We start from the raw sequence: 13,921 nt of genomic DNA, 5'->3' as shown, positions 1-13,921 counted from the left end.
TGAAGTCACATGAACATATGTGCATCATTTTCACTCCTTGCATGGGTTTGATCCCGGATTTTCACCATTTCAAACACATGCATTGTGTTATGGTGAGAATCTACAAACCACAAGGGAAAAATAAAGATTTCTAGCCATGGAAAGGCATAGAATCCGAAAAGAAGAGAAAACTAAGAAGAAGAGGAAGTAGAATCATGAAATTATGGAAGAAGATGTTGTTGTTTACCTTGGTTTTGATCTTGAGGGAAGTGAGAACACTTCAAAGTCTTCAAAATCTCGAAATTTGGCAGAGGAATAAGAGAAATTTCGTAGTTAGAGAGATAGAGGAAGAGAGTTTGTGTGTTAGGAGGGTGGAGTGTGAGAGAGTGAAGAGAGAAGAGGTAGTGTGAAGGTTTAAGCTTAATGATTGAGTTTTGGGAAGAGAGAGGGCATGGGGAGGGGAGAATGGCCATATTTTTGAGTGGATTAGGGCCTTCTCTCTCCTCAATTCAAATTTTATAAAAATCCCTCCTTAATTTTATAAAAACCCTAATTTTTATAAAAGTGATTTTTTTTAAGCAATTTGATTTATTTAAAAATCTTGTTTTTAACTAATTAATTATGATTAATGCATGATAATTTATATTTCTATTTCATTGGTATAATCCATAATTTGATTAATAAAATTTGATATTTGGAAGTTTATAGCCAAATTTTATAAAGTTTTTAAGCTTTAAGATTTATAAATTTGGATTTTTAGCTCTCTTAGGGTTTTTGGAATATTGTTTGATATTCATCATCATAATGAAGTATAATTAGAATATTTTAATTTATTTTTAGGCGTTTTATACCCTTTTTCAATTATAACAAAGCTTGAAAGTTTCATTCAAATTATAGCATTGGCATTTCCTATTGTAGTTAAGCAACTTACTAGAATCGTAAGTGTCAAGTATATTAGTCCTAGGTCTTAGATGGATCCTAGTTTTTGTAAGATTTTGACCTAATTTATACTACTAGGCCATGGCATGATGTGCATGAATGGTTATTATAAAGATGCATGAGTCCGAGAATGACCTGAATTGACAGTTGTCACAGTATCCCCCACTTAAAAAGAATTTCGTCCCGAAATTCATTCTATATCATCGCTTGTCATCGTATGGGAAAAGTTGTGGATACTTTTCCTTCATGAAGTCCTCACGCTCCCAGGTGTACTCTGATCCGCGTTTTGAGTTCCATCGAACTTTCACAATCGGGATCTTACTCCGCTTAAGTTGTTTTACCTCCCTGCCAAGGATTTCTATCGGTTCCTCAACGAAGTTTAGCTTATCATTGATCTTAATTTCCTCCAGGGGTACTATCAATGTTTCGTTGGCTAGACATTTCTTAAGATTGGAGACGTGGAATGTGTCGTAAATGGCGCTTAACTCTTGGGGCAACTGGAGTTTATAAGCTACCGGACCAATCCTTTCAATGACTTCAAAGGGTCCAACATATCTCGGGCTTAGTTTTCCTTTCTTACCAAAACGCACAAGCCCTTTCCAAGGCGACACTTTTAAAAGTACCTTGTCTCCTACTTGGAATTCTAATGCTTTTCGACGATTATCCGCATAACTTTTCTGACGATCTCTAGCAGCTTTAAGCCTATCCTTGATGATAGCAATCTTGTCAGATGTTTCCTGGATAAGTTCGACTTTAGTCAACTGTCTGTCTCCGATTTCTGTCCAGCATAAGGGCGAACGACACTTGCATCCATACAATGCTTCATATGGAGCACATTGGATACTCGTGTGGTAACTGTTATTGTAGGAAAACTCAATTAGAGGCAAATGAGTATCCCAATTTCCTTTGAACTCAATGACACACGCTCGTAGCATGTCTTCCAATGTTTGTATTGTTCTCTCTGTTTGCCCATCTGTCTGAGGGTGGTAAGCTGTGCTCAAATCTATCTTGGTTCCTAGTGCCTTCTGTAACATCCACCAAAATCGAGATGTAAAACGACTATCTCTATCAGAAATGATAGATAGGGGTACACCATGCAGAGAAACAATTCTGTCGATGTAGATTTGGGCCAATTTTTCCATCTTGAAGTCTTCCCGAATGGGGAGAAAGTGAGCAGATTTCGTCAGTCGATCCACTATGACCCAAATTGAGTCGTGACCTTTAGAAGTTCTAGGAAGTTTGGTAACGAAATCCATGGATATCTGCTCCCATTTCCATTGGGGAATTTCGGGTTGTTGCAATAAGCCGGATGGTTTTTGATGTTCAGCTTTGACTATTGAGCAAGTTAAACACTTCCCAACATATAAGGCAATATCCCTTTTCATTCCAGGCCACCAATAGTACACTTTAAGATCCTTGTACATCTTATCCGCTCCAGGGTGGATTGAGTATTTAGATCGATGAGACTCCTCTAGTACTATGTCTCTCAGATTGTTAACCCTTGGAATCCAGACTCTGTCCTTAAAATAACGAACTCCATCAGGTTTGGTTTCAAATCTCACTTCTAAACCATGTAAAGTTTCACCTGGAAGATTTTCCCTGAATAAAGCTTTCTCCTGGGCATCAATGATTTGAGATTTCAAGTTTGTCTGAATTACCATTCCCAAAGCTCTCACACGGGAAGGTTTCACTCTTTCTTTTCTACTAAGAGCGTCAGCTACTACGTTAGCCTTCCCTGGGTGATATCGTACCTCACAGTCATAATCACTAAACAACTCTACCCATCTCCTCTGCCGCATGTTTAACATTTTCTGATCTAGGATGTGCTGAAGGCTTTTGTGATCGGTATAAATGGTGCACTTGGTTCCGTACAAATAATGCCTCCATATTTTAAGAGCGAAAACTATTGCTCCTAGTTCTAGATCATGGGTGGTATAATTCTTCTCATGCGGTTTGAGTTGTCTGGAAGCATACGCAATGACCTTATCTTTTTGCATTAACACACATCCTAATCCTTGATGAGACGCATCACAATATACTACAAAGTTCTCTGATCCCTCTGGTAAAGCCAGAATTGGTGCATTACACAACTTGTTTTTCAGGATTTGAAACGCCTCTTCGTGTTTCTCTTCCCAGAGAAATTTTCTGTCTTTTTGGGTCAAAGATGTTAATGGTTGAGCAATCCTAGAGAAATTCTCAATGAAGCGTCTGTAGTACCCAGCTAATCCTAGGAACTGTCGTATTTCTGTCGGGGTTTTGGGGGCTTCCCATTTCTTGATTGCCTCGATCTTAGCTGGATCTACATGAATTCCTCTTTCGCCGATCACATGACCAAGGAAATGTACTTCCCGAATCCAAAATTCACACTTAGTGAACTTGGCATACAATTTCTGCTCCTTCAACAGCTCCAACACTAGCTTCAGATGTCTCTCATGATCTTCTTTGGTTTGTGAGTAAACAAGTATGTCATCGATAAATACAATTACAAACTTGTCTAGGTATGGTCTACAGACCCTATTCATCAAATCCATGAAAACAGCGGGTGCGTTCGTTAGTCCAAAAGGCATGACTAAGAACTCATAATGTCCATAACGGGTTCTAAATGCTGTTTTGTGAATGTCTCCTTCGTGAACTCTTAGTTGATGGTATCCTGATCGGAGGTCGATCTTTGAGAAGTATGAAGCGCCCTACAACTGATCGAACAAGTCATCTATTCGAGGGAGAGGATATCGATTCTTGATTGTCAACTTGTTCAGTTCTCTATAATCAATACACATTCGGAATGACCCGTCTTTCTTTTTGACGAATAACACTGGAGCTCCCCAAGGTGAAGAACTTGGTCGTATGAACCCTTTGTCTAGAAGTTCTTGAAGTTGTCCAGACAGTTCTTGCATCTCGGATGGCGCGAGGCGATATGGTGCTTTTGCTACCAGTGCCGCTCCGGGAATTAAGTCTATCCGAAATTCGACCTGTCTGTGAGGGGGTAGACCGGGTAATTCCTCCGGAAACACTTCGGGATAGTTTTGAACCACCGGGATCTCCTTGAGTTGCTTAGCTTCAGGTTCTCTTTCTATCACGTGGGCCATGAATGCAATACAATCCTTTTCAGGTACTTATGAATCTTTATGCTCGATACAATGTTTAAACTTCTTCCTGGCTTCTCACCGTGTATGATAAGGGTTTCTCCATTAGGGAGAGGTATCCTAATGACTTTCTCGTAACAACCAATGTCCGCTCTATTCTTGGATAACCAATCCATTCCTACTATTACATCAAAACTACCTAGCTCGATAGGAATTAGGTCAATGCTAAAGAGTTTATCAGCTAAATTCAGAGTACAACCAGGAATTATATCGTCAGCCCTAATTTCATACCCATCAGCAAGTTCAATAGTATGAGTATTCCTCATCTTTCTTGATTTCAAGTCGAGTACCGGTCTAAATGTTAAAGAAACGAAACTCCAATCTGCTCCCGCATCGAATATTACTGATGCAAAATGACTGTTCAGGAGAAACGTACCTGTTATCACTTCAGGGTTCTGACGAGCTTCTTCTGCACCAATCACAAAGGCTACACCTCTTGGCCGCCCACCTTGATTTCCTTGGAAATTTTGCCTAGCTTGGCCTTGTCCATTGTTACCAGGCCCCTTGTTCAGTTTGGGACAAGCACTACGCAGATGATCAGTACTCCCGCACTCGTAACATGCCCTTTTTCCATCCTTATTCAGCTTACAATACTTCGGGTAATGGCCTGTCTGTTTACAGTTTTGGCACACTGGGCAAGCTCCCTTGTGATGGAAGTTACACTTATTGCACTTCGGAAGCGGCCCTGAGTACTGCTTTCGTTCCTGCACTTCCCGTTGCTCAGCTATCACAGCAAGACTGTGATGTAGGCCCGCTGCCATCGAATGCATCCTCCGGGACTCCTCCGGGGTCATACCTGACTGCCTGACAGGTATCCCTATAACTCGCTGAGGTGAGGGTGCTCTCGGTCCTGCCATGCTGGGTCCTACCCGACTGGTTCCTGCCGTGCCAAGTCCTGCTGTACTGGTTGCTATCCTTCCTGGGATAGGGACACTCTTCCTTGCTGTCCTCCGAATACGAAGCCCATAAAGTGGTGGTTGTGGCAACACTGATGTAGGTGATGCCTCGCGTCGTTGACTCGGGGCGTTGTCATTGCTGATCTGCACCGAGTTCCCTGTATCTTCCGTATCCTCTGATGGGTCTTCTTCTACCGAGGCGGGGGATTACGTCGAGGGATAATAGTGACGTAGCCGGACTCATCGGCTGAGGCGGCAGCGTGGGAAGATGACGATGTTGACATAGTGGACTGAGACATAATTTCAATGAGATATGAAATAAATAGCAATGTATACCTATAATATGCAATGCTTACACACACCAAAATTAACCTTTTTGAATTTTTGAAATAAAGTTTTCTCAAATATTTTTGTTGAACATGTTGTATAAATCTTTCCTTAATTAAACATAGGTGATCAGGCTATGTTTAATCGAGGTCCAATAATACAACTCCCGACCTAATTATACTAGTAATATGTTTGATGTAAAAAGAATTTCTTTGTAAGTTTTAGTTATAGGTTGTGTTTTCTTAAAAAAAACTGATGTTCTCTATAACTTTAGCTCTGATACCACTTCTGTCACACCCCGCTAAAGCCGAAACGCAAGGTATGACAGCGACAAAGGTTTCATTGCAAAAGATAAAGATACATCACCATAGCAATATTTAAAAGTTTACAACCCATAGCTTAAACAAAACAAAGTACAAGTTTTCCAAAATGACATTGTTCAAAATATAACTTCATAAAATAACTTCCACACGATGCAGCATGCTCTATGATGATGAATCTCTATATCCACTTACTAATTATTTCCTGAAAAAGCATGTAAAACGAGCGTCAACTATGAAAATAGTTGGTGAGTTCACAGGTTTATAAAATCAAGATTTGGTATAAGACTTTTCATAAATACAAGTACATTGCTTTAATGAGAACAAAGTTCATTGCTATAATGAGAAACAAAGTTGATTGCTAAAATTGATAAACGAGTTTATTGCCATAATAGATAACAAGTTTATTGCTATAATGTGTAACGAGTTTGTATGTGTATGTGCAAACAATGAGTCTCAACCAAACCTATGACTGAAGCCCTATCAAGATCTATGCTTATCGTTCCATAGATGAATATGGTATCATGCACTCCAGCAATAGGGCGAGTGAGGAGTTGTCAATTCCTAATAGCGCTATCCATAATGACCATTGGCTCAAAGAGTTAATGGTTAGAGATAAGGGAAGGGCCTTAGTACGATAAGTTCTCATGTTCCGTGTTGCATAGACATACATAGAGAGACATAGCAATAAAATAGCAATCATGTTTGATACAAATCAATTTAAATACAACATTAAAATAATAGTTTTTCGGGACATGCTTTTCCACCCCAAAACATAAAAACTGAAAATAGGGGAGTGCGTGAATACTCACAACGTTTCGAGTAGGTACAAGTGGTACTTCGGAATGCACCAACGTCTTACTACCGGGATCCTACGACATCAAACACACACTAGTGAGTTTCCATGTCGAAATCTAATGCTAATATACTAAATTCTACATATAGTGAAATGCCAATTTATGTTTTAGTATTTGATTTTATATTAATTGGTTACACTTTTTCTGAAATAATCAAATTCTACAAATCGTGCGATTAATTACAACATTGGAATATAAATTTTCCAAATTTTTAAGTCCTTATTACAACATAAATTCACGGAAATAGCATTCAAAGGATAAAAATTCTCAAACTTTTTATTTAACTGTTATTACACAATACTAAGCTGGGAAAATTATAAAAATGGATTTCCAAGCTGTTTAATTATATTTTATGATTTTTGAGCATTTATTCCAATAAAAATTGAAATAAATAGAAAACAGTTTCCAAAATTACCCAAACTTTTTATTTAACTATTATTATACATAAATAGGCTGGGAAAAATATAAAAGATATTTTTCAGTGGGTATTTCTATTTTTCCTTGTTTTATTCATTTAAATAATCTTTAATTGAAGAAATAATATTAAACAGTTAAAATAAATTACCAAAAATTTTTGTAACATCATTTACAGTATAAATAACCTGAGAAAAATATCAAAAGTGGTCTTCATATTATATAATCCGGTTTTGGGTATTTATGTGTATTTAAGTGTAATTAACTTTAGAAATTTAGAGAAAAATAGTTTACAGTGGAGAAAAATCCTTAAAATTTTTATGTAACCTCCTACTGTAAAACATGATGTTCTGGTAAATTTTCATGAATTTTGGATAATCAGAACTATTTTTCCTATTTTTAAACCATTATAATTACCAAAAATTGGGAAAAATAGCAAGGCATGATGAAAAATGTTGAAATTATTTTTCTGAGTCATCCATCACAGGTAAGGTATGCGAAAATTGTTAGATAAAATTTTCACACTCTGCAAAGTGGTTTTGTGTTTTATTATATCCTAACAAAAAGAAAATTGGAAATCATACCAAACAGCAACAAACATTGATGAAATTTAGTGAGGGGTCATTGTCCATCATAAGGGTCATTCATGAATTTGTTCCGGATTTATTGACCTCTGGAAGTATTTTATGTGATTTATGCCCTTGGTTTCTAGCAATAATTTTAATAAATCAAAAAAATAATAAAAGCTTTTGGTATTTTACAGATTATCACATGCATGTGAGGGCTTTCAAAAGGAAAAATGTTCGAAATTTATTCAGAACGGAAATAGGGGTATTGAACCCAAACAAGATAAGAAATGTTGCATGCAATGGTGCATGAGATGTAAATGTGGCTGAAGTTCATGAATTTGTGAAGCACATTCTGTGGGGTTTTAAGCCACGAAATTTCAGCCATCATTCACTGGATATGTTAAGTTTCTAAAGTATTTTTCCCCAGATTTATGGTTGGGTTTAAGGCCATTGATCATGCAAGGCAAAAATGGTGATCATAGAAAAAGAGCTGTTTGCGCAACCATTTTGTAAAAATTGCCAAAAATCGGATATTTAATATTTTACAGTAAGACCAGTTGGGTTTGAAAGTTAACTCATGGAGCTATCCAATGCAAAAAGAATATCATGATTTGGTTAAGGAATTACCGAGATATGGTCGTTCAAAGCTGAATAAAGTAATCTGGCAGATTGCATGTTTGCTTTGAGTGCATCCTTAGGACATTTTGACAAGAACATCATGCATGCCTTTGATAAGGTCCGATTTCTAGCACATGCATGGAGTGAATGAGCATCCAAGATGTACTAGAAATGTTTTAATGCTTTTGATCATGCAAGAACACAAAAGAAATGGAGAAGAAGATGTAATACTTGTTTTTGAAGTCACATGAACATATGTGCATCATTTTCACTCCTTGCATGGGTTTGATCCCGGATTTTCACCATTTCAAACACATTCATTGTGTTATGGTGAGAATCTACAAACCACAAGGGAAAAATAAAGATTTCTAGCCATGGAAAGGCATAGAATCCGAAAAGAAGAGAAAACTAAGAAGAAGAGGAAGTAGAATCATGAAATTATGGAAGAAGATGTTGTTGTTTACCTTGGTTTTGATCTTGAGGGAAGTAAGAACACTTCAAAGTCTTCAAAATCTCGAAATTTGGCAGAGGAATGAGAGAAATTTCATGAGTTAGAGAGAGAGAGGAAGAGAGTTTGTGTGTTAGGAGGGTGGAGTGTGAGAGAGTGAAGAGAGAAGAGGTAGTGTGAAGGTTTAAGCTTAATGATTGAGTTTTGGGAAGAGAGAGGGCATGGGGGAGGGGAGAATGGCCAGATTTTTGAGTGGATTAGGGCCTTCTCTCTCCTTAATTCAAATTTTATAAAAATCCCTCCTTAATTTTATAAAAACCCTAATTTTTATAAAAGTGATTTTTTTTAAGCAATTTGATTTATTTAAAAATCTTGTTTTTAACTAATTAATTATGATTAATGCATGATAATTTATATTTCTATTTCATTGGTATAATCCATAATTTGATTAATAAAATTTGATACTTGGAAGTTTATAGCCAAATTTTATAAAGTTTTTAAGCTTTAAGATTTATAAATTTGGATTTTTAGCTCTCTTAGGGTTTTTGGAATATTGTTTGATATTCATCATCATAATGAAGTATAATTAGAATATTTTAATTTATTTTTAGGGTTTTATACCCTTTTTCAATTATAAAAAAGCTTGAAAGTTTCATTCAAATTATAGCATTGGCATTTCCTATTGTAGTTAAGCAACTTACTAGAATCGTAAGTGTCAAGTATATTAGTCCTAGGTCTTAGATGGATCCTAGTTTTTGTAAGATTTTGACCTAATTTATACTACTAGGCCATGGCATGATGTGCATGAATGGTTATTATAAAGATGCATGAGTCCGAGAATGACCTGAATTGACAGTTGTCACAATTTATGAGTAAAGTGTTGCTATCTTTTGTCAATCGTTTACTATTATTTCTTTTGCATGTTTTGACTTCCAGAATATTTATGTTGTGTTTTACATATTATTCAAATTATCCACAGTCAGTCATATGTTGGAAGTAGATATGAATTAAGACTGTCATGAGTTGGTTGTAGAGGTCTAAGATGTTGGACATGGCCTCAACACTCATGAGTGCTCATAAGTTCTGAGTATTGGATTCAACCCACGCTCGCTGGCATCACTTCATGGAATTTATCTCGAGTGATCGAGAGACGGTAATATCATATAAGTATTCAAATCTAGAGATATGACTTGTTGACTATGAGTTGGTTATGCATTGATCGTGCGAAAACGCATTGGTAACTCGATGTTAGAAAACGTGTGTTTGTGTATGATTTAACAAGTAGTAGACAAGCATATGATTCGAATTTTATCTGTTCCTTCTTGGATTAGAAGCGATATATGGGCCCCTCGATGATTTTTTTTTGACCTATGTACCGGGCTCGGTCAGAACTAAGTTGATGTGTTCAATTAAGTTCTATGTCAAACAAATCGGAAATCGGGAAACAAACTGCTGGACAAAAGTAAGACATTGTTCCATGTATTTGTCCGGCTGATATCTAGAACAGAGGATTATATGATCACTTATCTGAAATGGCATATCATCATCTTCTCAGTTCCGAGAGACCTTGAAAAGAGCTACGATTGCTGATCGGTTCCTGAAGTCATACTTGCAGTTATAGTTATTAGACTTATCCAAGTGGGAGACTGTTGGATAAGGTGTCTAAGTCCATAACTATTTCTGGTATGTACTTGACCCGACCCGGCATGGTCCATTTGGGTTGCATGGCATCATGCATTTGGATAGACTAAATGAGAGAAATAACACTTATGGTTTATTAATATATTATAAGTTCTAATATATTAATAGTATTATTTAATTAATATTGATCAAGAATTAATTTGGAATTAATTAAGTGATCAAAAGATGACTAATTAAATATATGGTTTGATTATGTAAATCATCCATAACTTGTATAGTGGGCTAAAAGGCTCCATGGATTATCAAGTTGGGTTAAACCCATTGGATGCTCCATGGAGGCTCCATAGGAGTTACAAACCCATGGGTCATGGAAATGAAGAGTCATGTCACATTAGGGTTTACATGGTGTAACCCTAGATGTGACACACTATATAAGGAACATGATACTTACAAAAACCGGTTACACAAAGAACAAGAGAGGGCAAGCCGATTTTTACAAGTGTTATACATTCTCTAAAGTTATTCCAAAGCATTTGGTGTTGTGTGAAACATTTGAGGCATCACACTTGGCGTGCTAGGCTGTCAAGGTTTTCAAGGAATCATAACAACTACAAGGTATGTAATTCTAGCCATCTTTTATGTTAAAAGTTCCCCATGTATGCTAGATAGGATTATGAACCTTGGAAATCATATTTTGCATGTATTTTAGACAAACATAGATCCAAGGTTTTCTAGGGTTGCATGTACACTTAGGAGTGTTAGAATGCTCAAAACCCATCAGGCATGTGCACACACAAACCTTCCATCTTGGTGTATACTAGCCAATAGGGCTTCAATGACCTTGAACTTGTGGGTCAGGGAGAATTATTGGAGGAGGTGGAGGAAGAGAAGTTCCACTACAACACGAAGAAGGGATTAATCTTTCACCTCGATCGTCTTGTGGAATATCATCTTTATGAGGAAATTTATATTCAAAAGATTCGGAAAGACCATAGTTGTCAGAACTAGACATCTACAAGGGAGAAATTCAAGTTGGTTGATTTAAGTCCTTAATATAACACCCAAATGAAATATTAAGGCTAGGACCCGACACAATATTTTACAATTCGGAAGAGGGATGTCGTAATCCAATTGCAAGGTATTTGAAGGTAGGTAAATGACGATTTACCAATTTCTACCATGAAAAACGAAATTGATTACTAAGTTTTAAATGAATTGAAATTCCTAGATTCTTTGAGATTCATTAAAATTTTCAATGGCATGTTTAAATCTCAATTGTGCCCTTCAAGTTTGTGACTGGGATGCCGAGGATCACAAACAAGGTGTGAATAACCATGCAAATTAGCTTGGTACCATCTATGTCATTTATCCCATAATCAATATGCCGGTTAACCACACACGCTCCATTGATCTATGACAAACATCGAGCTACCCTTTGCCACACACTGTCGGTCCCAGATTAGTGTGCCGGTTAACTACACACGCTCCACTAACGACTTAACAAGGTGCAAAGTGCAATTTCATGGGTTAGCACCAAATTCACATTTTTCCTAAGTAACTAAGATTTGGAATTTATAAGTGTTTAGTTACTTGGTATTGTCATTATACTTTTAATGAGAATTAATGTCCTATCCTACCCGTTCGGCTAACGACCCTCCACCAGTCAAGGAAGCGGTGGGTGAGAGTGGACACCCATTAAACCACCATTTTATAGGCATTAACCTTATACCCCCTTATAATCCGGCTTCGTGAATGAGACATACTAACGGTAATACTGACTCTTTAACTTATACATATATAATTATTAAACTTTTAATTTTATTTAGTGTAAGGGTGTATTTTAAACTTTTAAAATACTACATGGTTTAATCCATTAATAAATTATACTCTTAAATTAATTAAACTTAAACCATGTCATTATGGAATTCTTAATTCTCTTTTAATTAAAAACTTTAATTAATTTAATAAAGTCCATAAGGTGCAATTTGAACTACTCAAATACTTCAAGGTTCTAAATATAAAAAATTCAAAATTAAAAAAAACTATTTAATTAATTTTTTAATATATGAACCCAAGAGTTACACATTTTTAATCGCAAGAGTTTCTTAATTTGAGACTTTTCAAATACCAAAACTTGAGGGCAAGTTTTGTAACTCTTGAACTGTAACAAACCGTTATTTCAAACCAATGTAATAATATAGGTCAATTTGTAGTTCTTTTTAAAATAATAAAGAGAAATTGTAGCATACTGTGTACATTTACATAATCGACCCTCAAAAATGAAGTATTAAATAATCTCGATTGGGATAAACAAAGTGGTAGAGATTGTAACAAGGTTTCCAAAAATATAAAGAACACTAAAATCCAAGTTATAACAAAGAAGTTATGACCAATCGAAAATCCGCAACAAAACCGGCAAAACACTGTTCAGTGTACAAAGTGAGTTTTCAATAAAAGGCTTTTTAGCCTTAACAATGTAAATGAAAGTTAGAGATTATGTTAAACCGAGAACTTTCATAAAAAGAACGTCAAAATCTGACTTCGTATGAGGAAGTTATGATTTTTCTAAGTTTCAGTATAGCAGTATACAACTAAAAACTCGAAATAAAGATCGAGTGATTTTTAGCCAACACAACCTAAACGAGAATTGAAGGTCTCGTCAATAGTAGTACAATGGTAAAAAGACAAACAAAAACGGACGTCGGATGAAGAAGTTATGAATTTTTAACGGATTTTCCTATCCCGGTCTGTTAAAAATAATAATATTAAAAATAAAGTCAAATTTAGCCGACGAAGTGTACGCGAAAGTCGTAAAGTATAATTTTACCTATGCGTGCATATAAAGAACATCGAAAACGGAGCTCGTATGCGAAAGTTATGAATTTCGCAAGTTTTGGGCACAAAAATCGAAAAATATTGAAAATCGGGAAAAATCGCGTGGCTGGGGTTCGGCCACGTCACCTCCCATGTGAGGCTCCTCGTGTCCGCCCCGTGTCCGCTTCTGATTCGACTGAATTCGCGGCTCAGTGAGAAGCCGAAGCGTCTCGCCACCTGTCCGATGCGAGCCTCCCCCTCGCCACCTGTCCGAGGACGTGTCCTCTTCCCCTCCCTTCGAATCCGAGGCTTCGGCCTTATATATAGTTGCGAGATCCTCCGGTTTTAACCCCATTTTTACAAAATTTTCCATCCTTTTTCATCTCTTTCACTCCCACAAACTTACTTACAACCCCCAAAGCCCCGGTATCATATCTAAAACCCTAAGCAAGCCTCGAAGCGCCGAGATTCTATAGAAAAACAACCTTCTCCAGTCGAAACTCTGTCCGAGTAAAGCCGGTTTTTCATCAAATAAACTCATTTCCAGAAAACGAAACGCTATCCAAATCACCACATATCAAGTGAGTTCATACCCCCGTATTTTCATAGTTTTTACTGTTTTAAGAGGGGGGGGGGGGGGGAATACAAGTCTAACACAAGAAGGGAATACAAGTCTAACACAAGAATTTTGTGTTACAAACAAATGCTATCCAATTTGTGATAAAATGACATTAAGTCATCAAAAATATTTCAAAATATTAAACTCCTTAAATAATGTCATTAATATTATTTTTTTCATTTAAATGCATTTATATGTATTAGTAACAATATTAATAATAACAAGTTCAAAAAATAGTTTTCTTATTTATATTTTTAATAATAATAATAATAATAATAATAATAATAATAATAAGGGTTTTATTTGTAGAAAAGTCTTAATATTTTTGTTTACAGAA

Source organism: Lactuca virosa, chromosome 4, assembly GCF_052849685.1.
Source record: "Lactuca virosa cultivar CGN04683 chromosome 4, Lactuca_virosa_CGN04683_v6, whole genome shotgun sequence".
NCBI lineage: Eukaryota > Viridiplantae > Streptophyta > Magnoliopsida > Asterales > Asteraceae > Lactuca > Lactuca virosa.
The sequence above is the reverse complement of the archived record's forward strand: the minus strand, read 5'-3'. Positions refer to the sequence as shown.